Source organism: Bubalus bubalis, chromosome 6 (assembly GCF_019923935.1).
Source record: "Bubalus bubalis isolate 160015118507 breed Murrah chromosome 6, NDDB_SH_1, whole genome shotgun sequence".
Taxonomy (NCBI): domain Eukaryota; kingdom Metazoa; phylum Chordata; class Mammalia; order Artiodactyla; family Bovidae; genus Bubalus; species Bubalus bubalis.
Window position 1 is genome coordinate 31,197,095 of NC_059162.1, and position 15,096 is coordinate 31,212,190.

A 15,096-nucleotide genomic window follows, 5' to 3' on the forward strand; every position below is an offset into this window, starting at 1 on the left:
CCAAACACTTTTCATGACTCCCCATTTCCTTTAGAAAAAAATCCACGCAGTTTAGGCTGATATTCTGGGGTACACTCGCTTTAACCAATCTTCAAAACTTTAACTCATGTCTCCCAGAAGCCTCTTAATAACCCCAAAGGGAATTACTTGTTTCCATCTCTATGCCTTTGCTCACACTTCCCTTTTGCATCTCATTTCTATGTGCCCAAGTCCTTTCATCCTTCCAGGCCCAGTTCAAATGATACCTCTTTCCACAGAGGCTTCTCCGGTTACCCCAGCCAGAAGGCCCCTTCTCCACCTCCACGTTCTGATAGAATCTTTACTTGTGCCTCATTTCTTGCACATCAAGTTCTACCTTGTCATCCCGCCATGGTGAGGCACGAGGGTAGGTTGTTGAGGAACACAGATTCTACCACCAGACTGAGAATCTGAATCCCAGATCTGTTACTTCCTCCCTATGTGAGCTCTCTGAGTCTCAGTTTCTTCCTCTTTAAAATGAGAAGAATTATAGTACCTGTATTTTGGAGTAGTTGCAGAGACTAAATGGCTTAATTTAGATAAAATGCTTTGAATATGGTCTGCTGGATAGTAAGTACCATAGAATTATTAGCTGTCATTATTTGAAAAAAGAAAGCATTATAATTCAGTAAAACTAATCTATAAACTAGACAAGACTGGTTCCAACTCTATGAATTTGTAATAATAACATATAGAATTTAACACTTTACAATAGCATATCCTCATCCATAATTCAATGCCACCAATATTCATTGAGAGCACCTCTGTGCCAGGCATAGTGTCTCACCTTAATTCCTTTTTATATTTATTTATTATTTTTAAGTTTTTGGCTGTTCCGGGTCTTCATTGCTGCACGGGCTTTCTCCAGTTGTGGCGACTGGGGCCTACTCTAGCTGCATTTCGCGGGCTTCTCGTTGTGGTGGCCCCCCTTGTGGTGGAGCAGGCTTCAGCAGCTGTAGTAGGCGTGCTCAGTAGTTGTGGTCATGGGCTTAGTTGCTCTGCAGCTGTGGATCTTCCTGGACCAGCGTTTGGACCATGTCCTGCATTGCCAGGTGAATTCTTAACCACCAGACCTCCAGGGAAATCCCCCCACTTTAGCTCTTGAGTATTATGTTGTCTATGTTCAAGCATAAAATGCTAAAATTCAGCACATTTCAGGGTCTTCCCAGGGAGACTTAGCTCAGATGGATGAGAACCAGTCTTCTGACTCCAAGACAGAGCTAGTCTTTACTGCTGCCCTGTCTAGGATTCACTAAGAAGGCCCCAGTTGCTATTAGAGGTATTTGGATTCTCAGGAGAAGGATCATTGAGCCACTGTGCATCAGTAAGGACCTGCTGTGTCCTGAGCCATATTCCATATGTACAGACCCATAATCTTACAGACTGAAATGTCAGGCTTAGGCTAAAGTAGGCAGTGAACTATGGTGGGTTACATACAGGTTATCTGCTTCTCAGCCCACTTGCAGAAACACTGGAGGCCAGATTTCTCTGTTTCTATCTCCCAGGCGGCAAAAGTATGTGTGAACTCTAGGAATACAAACTCCCTTCACTAATCAGTCTAATGAAAATTAATTAGGAAGGCAGATCTACTGCAGAAATCCCCAAACAAAACACAATGTATTGTCTAATCATGCATGTCAAAGCCAGATAGAAATGTTTTAACATCATTTGTAATTATGGATGATCTGACCCATTGCTCTCCTCCACCTTGTTTGGAAACAGAATATGGGCTTTTCTAGTTGTTCAGCCCTCTACTCCCAAATACACTGACTTCACCTCCTCGGATGCCCCTCTCCCCGGCATTGTTCAGCCAGGTGTTGATTTGGGTTGTCTCTGCCTGATGCATGTACCCTACAGAGTGGGTCACATCAGTGTGTGTGATGCAGCATGAACATTCCTGGAAGGCAGAGCTTGTATTCTTATAATTCTTTCTCTAAATGACCCAGCACAGTGGCACACAAAGTATGGGACTTAAAGCTTTGATGGTGATGACAATTAGCATGTCTGTGTCTATAGCAAATTAAATTTTCTAAATCATTCAGTCTCAGACTCTTAGGGTTTTGATGATCTGGGTTCTAGTTTGGGTCCCAGCACTCATTTGTTGTGTGTCCCAGTGACAGTCCTGGTAGGAAGCAGTGGGGACATTTAAGAGTCAATGAAGAGGGTTAAAGGGAAACCAGCAAGGAATGGTGAAGCATCCTGAGTTTAGCAACAGCAGAGAAACTTCGACCATCCCTAGACCTGCAGGGCAAAGGGAGGGGCTGATCCTCAGAACCTAGATAGACCTGTAGCTGTCCCCAAGGACAGGGCCACCTGGCAGGAGCTGTTGTAGGCAAAGGAATAGCCATTGCCACACCCTGGCTGGACAAGGAGCGAGCCGAGGGGAAAGAGCATCTCAATTTCTTTCTTCTTCCACCCTCTGTGTTCTTGCCATTGCTTCCCACTGGTCCAAGTGGGGTGGAAAGTCAGAGGGTAAGGGACCCATTGATACACTCCACAGAAGCCAGTCTCCTGGGGCACAGAGACCACCCTGCAACCTTATACAGGTTCCTTTAAACATTCTTTGAGGCTCAGTTTTTAATTTATAAAGTGAGGAGAACTATAAGGCATACAAATGCGTGGGATTGTGATTGCTTTTTGGTACTTGCTTAGCTTTCATTTCATTCATCTGGGTGATGGGAGATGCGGGCCTAGAGCAAAAGAGACTTGAGCAGGCACACCCTATGGACCAGGGGTCACAGAAGGACCAAGGTCCTTCACTGCTGCTATCTCCACAGGGCAAGACAGAAATTTCAGATTTGCTCTTGATTCATATTAAAGTAATCTTCTTTTCTTTGCTGCAATTTATTCAGGTTTATGGAGCACATAAAGGTCTACAAAGGCGGCCTTTTGATGTAGTTATGCGGCTATAAACGTATACAGCTGTAATAATTGCATTTTAATGATTTCTTTATATTGCCATAATTGGTAGAGTTAATGATCATGTCAGGTGGACAGTGAAAAGAATGCTCTCTTGCAGCCAATCCTCTTCTCAACCTCTTGGGCTGTCTAGGGATTATGGAAAGATAGATGTTTCCTGATTCCCCTTTACCCACACTGAATGGACCCCCAACGGATAATTACTGAAACTCCCAGGTTCTCCTTGCCAAATGTTTCCATGTGATACATATATTTAATTTGTCTGTTTCATGAGCAAACTTCTTCACCCCTGGCTCCAGAAGGAGCCAGGCTGGCACATTGTCTGTTTTTCTTCTTCTTGTTGCTACAGTTTCCCTGCGCAGTGGTTTTCCATTTCAGGCTTCATTACTGAAGAAAGATCTGGGAAATAAAAGCATTTGGGGCTGGTGTGCGCACGTGTGCCTGTTATTTAATCATGTCCCAAGTGCTGAGAAAAAAAGTCCATCTGAGATCAGAGCTGGGCGAAAGATCTTGATTTTAGCTGGAGGGGAAAAGGGAAGCTAAAAATCAGCTTGACTGAAAACTCTCATAAAATTTGCAAAATCCTGAAACTGAAAGTTCTGCAGTGCAGTCTTTCTCATGCATTGTAAACAGGGTCAGTTAGAACCTCTTGGAGCTGGGCTAAGGTGGAGGCTATTGTCAGTCAAACTCATGTTGGGCTTTGGATGGGGGTGGAGGGAACTGACCCTCAAAATAGAGATTGCTTTGGGCAAGACTAGAAAATAAATAATCCCCTTCCTCCCACCTTTCCCATCTGCTTCTGGCAAAGAGGAAAAGGAAGCCATAGCTGTCTCTCTGGTTTAATATGCATTGCTGAGATTCTGGACAGCTCCTGGGGTGGGGGCTGTCTACCTGATTCCCGGTGACAGTGACGGTGGTCGGGCTGGGAAGAGAGGGTCACAGAAGAGGCTGTGAAGAAGTGAGGGCTGGGGATTTTGAGCAGAGCATAACCAGAGCTGGTTGATGTTCAGTAAATAACTACTGATCGATTTGATCATTTAAATTGGTTTTACAATGAGTCAGTGCCAGCAGACCACTTCATTTCCTTATGCTATGTTGAGGCTAATCTGAAAAATGGATTTTATGCTCTGAACATTCACCAACCCATGGAGTGGAGAGGTATCAGGGGAAAAGCCAGTGTGGCAGGGGAGGCCAGCCTAGCACGAAACATTTGTCAGAGGAGCTGTATAAAATGGTTACTCTCACGAAAATGCTATGGAATTGGCTGCAAAGTGGTCTTGGATAGGGAGAGAATCTTTTCCATTCCAAGAGCTATCAGCACAGAGAACCAGCTTCTGCATCCTTCTTGGAGATATGAGGGAATAATAATCGTCTGGGTGGATTTACGTCTGGCCTCTGGTGAATTGGGCTGGGAGGAAGAAGATTCACAGAGTGACCATTTTGGCCTTATGTCAAGTCTGAATAACCTGTTTCTAGGAGCGTTACTTGAGGGCCTTTAGGAAAAGTCTCTCTCCTGCCTTCCTCTCTCCAAATACCTCCTCATTTACTTTTCTTGAAATACCATCTGCAGACATTAGGACCTGCGGGCATCCTTTTGAAAATTAGCACTCCATGATTAAGGGAACAATGAGGCTACACTATATAGCTTGGTGTGAATTATCCATATCAGCATGTAAAACTCTGACAGTGAGGCAATATCAGCAGCCTTGGGGGAGGAAGAAGATGATGTAGGAAATGGGAAGGATGGACATAATTTGGTCACCGTGGAACACTGGCCTTTGGAGGAGGCCATAGATGAGGAATATTTTTCTCAAGCATAAGGAGAAATACGCCAGGGGGTGAGGAACTGGAGAGACACTTTACCTACTTTGGTAATTTTCATTAATTCAGATCTGATCAGAGGCAGCCCCTTTCCTTTCAGTGAGTTGTGGTCGCTCTCTTAGTCCACACAGGACCTTTTGCATTCTAAGTTTTCAGAAGACAGGTTCATCCTATACAATGGGCCTGGGATGACAATCCAGCTAGAAGGTTTTTTAGGTCATGTCTATGTGGAAAACGGATTGACTATAAAACAAATGATGTTGTGGTGTTGAGATTTACTGGTTTTACTTTCCTTTCACAATCATCTCCTCTGGTCTTCACAAAAATCTGTGAGGACAGAACCAAAAATCTTAGACTCGTGGAAAGGTACCTACTTTCCTGTGGAGCTCAGCAGGTAAGGGGCAGAGCCTGGAGCTTGAGGCCTCAGTGCTCTCCTATACCACAGAGTCAATAGCTGAGCTGGAAATATCTCTTTTATTGAGCATCTTTCAGTTTAACCCTGCTTATCAGGGGGATGAACAAATGGCCTTGGAAGGACTTGGTCTCTGAATTGTTAATTATTCAAGACGATATACTCAGAAAAAGAATTCAGGATTCTGAGAATGTAATTGTTGAAAATCCCCAAGAACCCCACAGGCTACAGTTGTCTGGCCAATCGGGTTCTTTCCAGTCCAGAACTGCAGCCATTTGGCAACTTTTTCAAGTGTATATGACTGAGAATCAATGGTGATGAGGTTCCTTCCATTACATCTCCTTCACTTTGCAGAGACTCAGGCATAATAAATGTGATGGATATGCCTGCCAGATGGAAATTAGAACCATTTGCCACTAACACACCTTCTCTCCTGGCTGCTGCCAATGTAGGAAGAGATCTAGAAAGAGAGTGAAGAGATAAGTGACTCAGTTCAGATACAACAAGGAACAAACGTGACAAAGTCCTCCTCTATGTGCTTTTCCAGCTACTGAATTCTCTTTCGGATTTACTTTTGTCAAACAGCTGTTCTAAATTCCTGGCCATTTTTATGAGCCTCTTAGAATCACCTTTTTATTAGTTCTTTTGTAATTTACTCCTCTATTTTCATTCATTTACTCATGAAGGTCTTTTCATCCTTTCATTTACCTAATCATACCATCATTCATCTAGCTAATCAACTATCTATTCATCTGTCCATCCAACAAATACTCAGAACTTGCTCAGAAAATCACTGTATCTGGTGCTGTGGGAGATGCAAAGATGAATAAAATATAGTCTTGTATTAGTCAGCATCCTAACTAAAAAACAGGGAGACCATTTAAAGAATTTGTAGCAGAGGGAATTTAGTATAAGGAATTGGAGATAGAAGCACTGGGAAACCAAACGAGACGGTGTGGCAATACAGAACTTCACGACACTTGGGTGATACTACTGCCCCTCAGCTGAGGAAACAAAGGGGAATGAGAGGTTACCAGAGCCCAGGGTTTGGGGTCATCAGGTGGAAGTAGAATCATGATGGATGTATTAGTGGGAATTTGAACCAGGGTAGATGTGAGTAGGAGCTGGAGCCACGGAGGAGTCACAGCAGCTGCAGAGATATGGGCTGGAGAAAAGAGGGATGGCTAGAAGCTCCCAGGCTTCTCCCTTCCTCCTTTCCTCTTTTCTCCTGATAGTACTTCCCCTTTGTAGGACCCTGCCAGAAGCCGGGAGATGCAACTTGCAGGGACCAATTTCCTCACTGTATGATACAGAATTGAGCAAAGGAAGGGTGACCAATGGATCTGAGGTAAGTGGGTCCAGTGCCAGCATAGCTCAGTACTGGAAGTGGGGAAGGAGAATCCAGGGTCTGGTCCACTCAGGCCCTAGTAAGATCCCTGATTTTAGAATTGCTTCAGGAAGGGATTGGAACTTTGGTAGCATGACCTAATGATCCTTTCAAGAATCCAGTTAAAGACTGGGTGCTCTTTCCAACTTGATCACCTGATGGAAGAGCAAACTGTGAGTAGGGAAATTTAGGTTGAGTGTAAATACAACATCATGGTGCCTCTGAGGTCAGGAAATGGTTGTTTCTGATGCTTGATTATCAGCTACCACTCCAGTCCGCATGCATGCCACATTTGAGTCAAACAAAGTCAGTCATGCTCTTTCACGTCATTTTGCCTTGGTTGGAGCTGTTCCCTTTGTCCAAAGAGTCCTTGTCCCTCTTTTCTACTTGGAGAATTCTTATTCCTCTTTTGATGACCAGCTCAGTTGTCACATCTGTGGAGACTCTATCCTGCCTCCATGCTCCCCTAGCACATTCTTCATATCTCTGTACAGAGCCCAGTCTAATGTGTATTGATGGTTAATTGTTGTGTGTTTGTCTCTCCCACTACTCAAGAATTCCTGGGGAGCAGGGACCACATCTTAATCAATACTCCACACTCAAGTCTAGCACAACGTCTGGCATAAAGTAATCCATAAATATTAGTTGAGGAATTGAATGTGTTATCATTGCATATATCTACAAACAAATAGATAAATAAAACATCTGTTCTCTGAGGGCCTCAACCTTTCCCACCTCCCACAGGGGTGATGGTTATCAGTTATTGAGGTGGCAGGGGTGGGTCAACCAGGTGAATCTCCATCCCTTGTTTTCTCATGCATGAGACCCTTGAACTATCCCTTTGGAAAGAAATTCCTAGTGGAGCTGTGTCTAACGGCTGCGAGCAGCTACTGGAACTTGCCTTTTGATGTTTTGTAAATGTGTCTTCTCAGCCCAGCTCAGCCCAACATGACTAGGCAGAGCTCTTGTCTGTTTTGAAAGACTCAGACAGCTCATACAGCTTGATCACTTGGGTGAATTTTTGGATGTAGAAAACAGGGTCTTTTCTCCCTTCCTTCTCCATATTTTAATCCTTCTTTCTTATGCCAAGTGAGAGAACTCCTCTGCCCTACACCTGGCCCGGCCCAGACCTTTGTGTATTTCACCTGGTCTGGGGAAAAAGCACTGTCAGCTTGTCTCTTTAGGGCATCTGACCTGCTATATGAGTCCTGGAACTTCTGAGCTTATTTGCTGACTCTCAGGCCACTCCATGACTCCTACAACAGAGAGGGCAGTGGGTCTGGATGAGAACCTCCTGTTGTTCAGGTAAAATGTTAACGTCAACAGTGACAAATGCCCTTCCTTCAAGAGTGCCTGTCTTTTTTTCTTTTTTTTTTCATCTTTAATGCTTCCCAGGAAGTTCTGTAGGCTAGAAGGAGATGCTGGTAATCATTAGTCCCTTTATGATGAGTAAAATAAGGCCAGAATAGGAAAAAAAAAAAAATCACAGTAAGAGGCAGTGAGCAGAACAGGAAGTCATGATGGGGGTCCTCTGTCCCAGCCCCGGATGCCACCAAAGTCTGTGGATGAGGTGAGGCCCCTCCTGAGGAGGGGTGACCTCAGGAGCTGTTGGGGGAGGAGCTTGGACCCACACAGGGGACTGGTGAGGGCCCCTTGGCTGCTAACAGGATGGGGACCTGGGGTCCTTCTGGGGCTCTGTACAGCCAATCCTCTCACATCTGCTTTCTCTTGCCTGCTGGTGAGAGATGGGAGATGAACAGTGAAGCTGAGATTTTCACTGGGACCAACAGCCAGGCTGTCTCTGAATCTTGGTCTTGTTTGTTTTTGTGGCCTTGGGCAAATTACTTAAACTCTCTGAAAGTTGGATTTCTTACCTGTAAATGGAGAAAATTCCTGCCTACAGCTGTTTTGAGGATTAAATGAGAGAGGGAGTTTAGCCGTATGCCTGGCATATAGAGCATCTATGACTATAATGGCTTTCATTACCCGGCTCATTCCCTCTTACTTTCCCCAGCTCTGCACTTCACTTTGGGGCTGGCCTGTCCTCTTGATTGTGACCAGCTTCTCAGAGGAAGGGCAGCTCCAGCCAGAGAAGCCTGCAGCCTCTGAGCCTAAACCCACAGCTTTCTTCCACTGCCTTCCTTTTGCCAGCTCCTCTGCCACTGATGTCTGGTTCTGTTTCAGAGGGATCCCCTGGAGAGAGATTAGGAGGAAGAGGTGGTGTCAGGGGTGAAGGGGGGGATGGATGGGCTCTGTGAAAAAATGTCAGATGAGGGCAAATGTCTGGTCTAACCCAAAGGAAGGAGAAGCCTGGGGTCGTTGTTTGGAAATGAATGGGCAAGTGGAGTAAGGAGTGAAGGGGAGCCGTGAAGATGGTCTTAGAAATGAGAAAAAAACTACCAGAAGCCACAGCTGAGAATTAAGTCAGAGAAGGATCATGTAGGACTGAGGGAAGGGAAGATGGCCAGATCCAATCTTCCCGCACAAGGTGAAGCAGCTGGGCCTGACTCCAAGGCCCCTCTCCCCTTGTCACCCCAGCCCCCGTTGTCCACCAGTCATCTCTGCTCATCACCTCACATCGGGGGCTTCAAGGTGGTCCAGCTGCTCTCCCTTCGAGTGACTTCCTGCGCAGCTGCTGGACTGAATTGGGAGGTTCTCTTCTCTGTCGCATCCTTGTCCCATGTGCTACTTCTCCTGCTTGCTTTTGCTCCTGGGCTGATTGGAGCTGAGTTTTGCTGCTGAGCAGGGTTGGCCTTCACTGCTGTCTGGGAAGATTGGACCTGGCTGCTGGCAGATGTCTCCAGGTCATTTGATGAATGGGCCCATGTAAATGGGGGTAGCAAGTGGCTGGTGGGGAGGGTGGGAAGGAGACAGAGTGCCAATCTCCTTACCTTCCCTGAAAATTTGGGAATTTCTGCAGATGTGAATTCTACCTTTTCTACCCTAGTCCTCAATGCCCCTTCCTCACTGTTACTCCCTCTTGCCTCCACTTCCAGCGATGACTTGGTGGCTCTCAAATAACAAGCATCTTTAGGGACACCTATAGCTAGAGGAGACCTGGTTCTTATGAGCTCTAGAGTATGCCTTGCAGGTGAGCCTGAAATTGGTGAGCAAGGATACCCCTGACCTACTGCTTTGACCAGGATGCCAACCATGGTGAGGGGAAATGGCAGGGATACCCCAAGAAGGGCTGGGGTGGAGCCACGTACTGGCAAAGGAAGAACTCATGCCCCAGGGAGCCTGCTCACTGTGTTTTTAAGAGAAAGTCTAAGGACAGAGGTTTCAGGGACTGCATCTGTACTGACAGGGGAAATGGGTGGAAAAGTCACAGGCTGGCTCATTTATATGGCAGGATCCATAGTTCCCCCACACTGCACTGGTCACATATGCTGACTTCCCCCATCTTCTAAGGATGCAGCATGTTTCACTGACATGGACTTTGAGCAAGTGGATTGGAACTTACCTGTTGGTCTATACAACGCTGTGTGTGCTAAGTTGCTCCAATTGTGTCTGACTCTTTGTGACCCTATGGACTACAGTTCACCAGGCTCCTCTGTCCATGGGATTCTCCAGGTAAGAAAACTGTAGTGGGTTGCCATGCCCTTCTCCAGGGGATCTTCCCGACCCAGGGATCGAACTCGCATCTCCTGCATTGGCAGGCAGATTCTTTACCACTAGTGCCAACTGGGAAGCCCCTGCACCACACTAGAAGTTTGTAGCCCCAAGTTTGTAAATTTACTAAAGATATTAGATCCTTTCCCCACCATGCCCTAAAAATTTGTGCTTCTCTAACTAGACACACAGTCCATAGGAAGCCTCCAGAGTTGAAATTCTCCTGGGAATAGTACTTGCTCTTAGAACTTGACAAGTTTCCCCACTGAAAGAGATTAATCCATCCATCCAGGATTGAACATGTGAGCAAGTGAGTCTGTAAGCAAGACCCTCCAATGAACTTGCATCTTGTACAATAATCTAGAAGCTCTGGGCCTATGAAAGGAGGCAGATTGCTGTGGGGCAAGGGAGTGGATGCCCCTGGACTCAGACTCTCTTTTGTCTCAGCTACTCACAACAGACTAGGGTTTGAGCCACATCTCAGGACACAGTGTGACTGTGCAGGCTTGTGCAGACCCTGGATGAGACCCACCTGTGGTGTGGGACATGTCTGAAGGAAACAGCTTTAAGTACCTGAATGGTAGGGAGCACAGCCCAGGGGTGCAGTCAGCGCGGGTGATGGTGTTGACCAGGGAGGGAACAGGTCTGATGGGAGACATCCTGGCAGGTGGCTTTAGCAGACAAAGAATCCAGCTCATGTGATTCTTAGAAGTCAGGCAAGCATGAGGCTCATCAAGCACATCTTGTTTCTTACAGCATTTATTTATTTACAACACCTTGTTATTTCAAAAACAATCTCATATGACTTTGTTATATAGATGTTACTAAAATCATTCCTGAACTTTTGACCATTAATGTAAAATATGTAAAATGAACAGTATAGACTGTGGCTGCAAAACTGCTATAATGGATACATTGAACCAGAACTCTACTCCCAGAAACTTTAATTTTGATATAATTTCACACTTAGAGAAAAGTTGTTATCCTTTTGCAATTGCTTTATTATGCTATCAGGTGTTTCTGAATGAAGGGGCAGCACAGGAGCCATCAGGCTGGGGAAAGTGGTGTCAGCCTTCAGGGGACATGCAACCACAGGCAAGGTGGCCCTGGAGAGACAGGGGGCAGAGGTGGTCAGCAGGACTGCAGAACATGTGCTGAACTGGCCGTGGTGTAATTGTCCAGAGGCATGGAGTACTTAAAGCCCAGTTTGGCCACCTCTAGTTCTTCTATCTTTGGAAAACTGCTGACCCTCTCTGAGCTTCCATTTCTTCCTGGGTAAATGGGAATGTAGTAATATCTTGGTAAGTAGCAATATCTACTATAGCAGATCTCTTGTGAAGATGGAATGAGCTGATGTGTGTAAAGTACCTTACAGAGCCTGGCACATTAATGCCAGTTATTGAGTTAGTGCTTAATAAACAGTAGTTATTAATAAGTTTGATGATGGTGATTAGCATAATAAAGAGGTTGAGACTGGAACCAGAAGCCTGGCCCAGCGTGACATGGCAGGTGAGGCCAGCGGGTTGGGCCTGCAGGAGCTGGGAGGGGCACAGGACATGCATTCCAGGCAGGAATCATGCTTCCCTGGGCTTCATGGCGTGACTGCTGGTGTGGAGAGGACCGTGTGAAGAATTCTTCTGCTTGAGAAACCAAGTTCCTCCAATCAAACTCCAGGGGTTGGGGATTCTGGGTAAGGAAAGATGAAAACTTGACAGCCATAGAATGCCTCTCCCTTGGCCAGAGGAAGGATGAATGGAATATTTGAGATGCTGGAAGCCCTCCTACATGGTAAGTTCGAAGAAATGTCTCGCTTCTCTGAGGATTCCAAACGGACTTTGCAAAAATGTAATTAAGTTCCAAGTCCCTGGAAATCAATCATGCTCCCAGGAACTAATACCTTGTCTTGTTGATTAGAAGTGAGGGGAGCCAGGGGCAATTACTCTCTGATGAAGGAAATTCTTTGCTCAGAGATCCAAGGACTCAGAGAGCCAAGGCCAGGGAGTGGGGACAGGGGAGGGGGTGGGGGTGGCAAGGCAGCCTCCGGGAACCACGTCTAATTACACATGACCTGTTTCTCTGGGCCAAAGTTCTCCATTGGACACAAAGTCCATCTTTAGATCTGTACTGGAATCTCAGGAGCTTCTCTTCATATTAGGGGAAACCAAGTAGCAGCAAAGATTGGATCTCAGGGCTCACCAAGGCCATCAGTCACTGTTTAGTCCATTTCCCTACTGCCAGCAAGTGGGGACAAAGGGCAGCCTGCCGCTTAGCCACTCCTGCAGAGTGGTTTCTTGTAGCCAGCCCAGTCCTAGGCACTGGGACTGGTACTTGCTCCCAGAACTTGACAAGTTTCCCCGCTGAAGGAGGTTAGGGTTAGGGTTAGGGTTACACTGAAGTAAAGAGCCCCGGAGCCCAGACAGAGGTCTGCCTCTAATCAACCTGTGGAATTAAAGAGGAGGGCGATGCAAAGTGTAAGGTCTCCTCCCAGCTCAGAGACCCTTCTCTCCAGTACTCCGCTCCATGGGAGGAAATGGAGAGCAGCCTGGAGGCTGAGCAGCAGGGTGAATACAGAGAGAAGTGGAGGAGATGGAAAACAAAGAGATGGGTGAGGTGCAAGTGGGGATGATAGATGAAGGGTTAAGGACTGAGCACGGATACGGAGAACAGTCTGCTGACAAAGCGACGCTGGCTCTGCAGCTGAGGTCTCGGAGGGCTGAGAGGATGGGCTGAGAGAAGGGCAGTGATTCCGTCCACCATAGAGTTATCTCAAACCAGATAACCCGACCCAACCTGTTTCCACACCAGCCCCAGCTCTCTCTCCTCCCTGCTCCAGCAGATCCTAGCACATGCTGAGGGGCGTGAAGGTGCAGAAAAAGAGATGAAAGCAGTCAGAAACCTTTGGAAACAGCTGCCTCCGTATCTGTCCCTTGAGTTCTGGGGCAGTTCCCCGTGGGTTCTAGACCTGGGTGCCTGTGAGTGACCAGCAGCAGGGCAGCCTGAGACCCAGAGGGGCTGAAGGTCAGAGGTTGAGCTGGGAGGAGGCCTTAGGATATGGTGAGCCCCCAGTATCAGTGGCACGTTTGCCCCAATGCACAGTTGCCCCAGGGGCTTCCGCTCTCTAAGGCTTGGGAAGTGTTAGTCGCTTAGTCGCATCCAACTCTTTGTGACCCCATGGACCTGTCAGGGTCCTCTGTCCGTGGGATTCTCCAGGCAAGGATACTGGAGTGGGTTGCCATTCTCTTCTCCAGGGCATCTTCCCAACCCAGGGATTGAACCCTGGTCTCCTGAATTGTAGGTGAATGCTTTACCTCTGAGCCACTGGAGAAACCTAAGTAAGAGAATAGCAGGCATCCCAGAGGGTGTGTGTGAAAGCACCTCGAAGGCCTTCAAAGACCTTGCTGTAAAAAATGTAAAAAGAAAATTATCACTCTCTTCTCCAGCCTGGCTTCCTGAGCCCTCGACTCTCCATTGAGTGGGCTGGCCCCACATAGTAGGCAGGACACAGGAGGTGGCAACTCCCATTTCTGGCACCAACAGGCCCACCATCCAGTCTTAATTCTCTTTCTGAGTTTCCCACACAACTTTAGGCTAGAAATTCTTCACAGATCAAGCAATTGAGCTTGTTCTGCTGAAGCTACTAGCCCAGAGGAGTGGTTAAAAGCAGGTGCTTTGGAATCACAAGGACATTGGTTCAAATCTCAGATCACCAACTTATTAGCTGGGTGATTTAAAGCAATTTCTTTACAGATGGACACTCATTCCTTCATCTGTACAATGGGCAAAAGTAATATCTTCCTCATGAAGCTTGTGAGGATTAAAAGGGATCGCCCATTAAAGAGCTAACATAGTGCCAAGTTCATTATCACCGCCCCCACCACCACTACTGTTACTGCTACTTCTACTACTATCCAGGTCGTCTTACCCCAGGGTAAGAGTTTTCCTGAAACTTCACCTTGACCTGATTAAGTTTCTTTGGTTCCTTGACCTGTTTTGGGTTCTCCAGAGGCAGAGGGATGGCTGAGATGAACTCTGGAACTCGGGGGTCCAGAACAGCCTTCCCGGTGTCTTCACTCTCACAGCCCACCTTGGTAGTTCTGTATCCCTTCTTCCATTCCCCGCTTCTTTGACTCATATCTGAGTGAACTGAAGATCTTCTGCCCTTCCCTTTTCCACACGGCAGCTCCAGGAGTAGAGGTCCTGGCCCCTGCACGTCCCTCCTGGCACACCTGGGCCTCTCTCCTGACCTGCTGTTTGTGCTGTGCCATTGAAGGCTATTCGCTTTCCCAGCTGCTAATGGCCAATTTTCTGTGAATCATAATTGCTTTACCCCATTAGGCAGGATCATTAAGATTGGATGGTGGGCCTGTTGGCTCAGCACACAGAGGAGCTGACAGCTGTCCTGGGCTCTCCCCTAGTCCTCATCCTCAGCTTCAGCTGCCTCCTCCCCTGAAGCCTGGATCTTCCCACTCTAGGGACACGGAAGGGCTTCAACCTGTCTTTAGGCCCTGGGGTCCTGTGATGAATTCCATAAGATGCTATTGAGCACTCATTGCAAGAGGCCAGCTACCCAGTTTGCTGGCATTAATGTACATCCATTGAATACTTCCTGTGTGCCTGGCCTTGTGCTAAACACAACATATAAATGATCTCATTTAATCCTAACAGCAGCCTTAAAACTATGCTACTGTTATTAACCTCAATATACAGATGAGAAAACCGAGGCTGTGAGAAGTTACATAAGCACTTGAAATCCCCCTAACAGGAGACAGAGCTGGGATTTGAAGTGTGAGCAGTCTGACTCCAGAACCTATGTTCTTAATCACCCCTCCCTGGCCTGTGTGTGCAAAGGACAAAAATTTAACTGTTTTCCTTCTTTCTCACTTCATTTTTCATTTTCCTTCATTGTATTTTCATCTTTATAAATACC

The 15,096-nt window shown here is 46.6% G+C and overlaps 1 long non-coding RNA gene across 1 annotated transcript in view; it reads left to right on the forward strand.

Moving 5' to 3' along the window:
• The window catches only part of LOC102402651, a 156,449-nt gene extending 144,293 nt beyond the window's left edge, over positions 1-12,156 (forward strand). The window contains exons 5-6 of the long non-coding RNA XR_006551749.2: positions 6,422-6,518; positions 9,969-12,156. This is a non-coding gene — a long non-coding RNA (uncharacterized LOC102402651). The remainder of the gene's footprint in view (positions 1-6,421; positions 6,519-9,968) is intronic.
• The last annotated feature ends 2,940 nt before the right edge of the window (positions 12,157-15,096 follow it).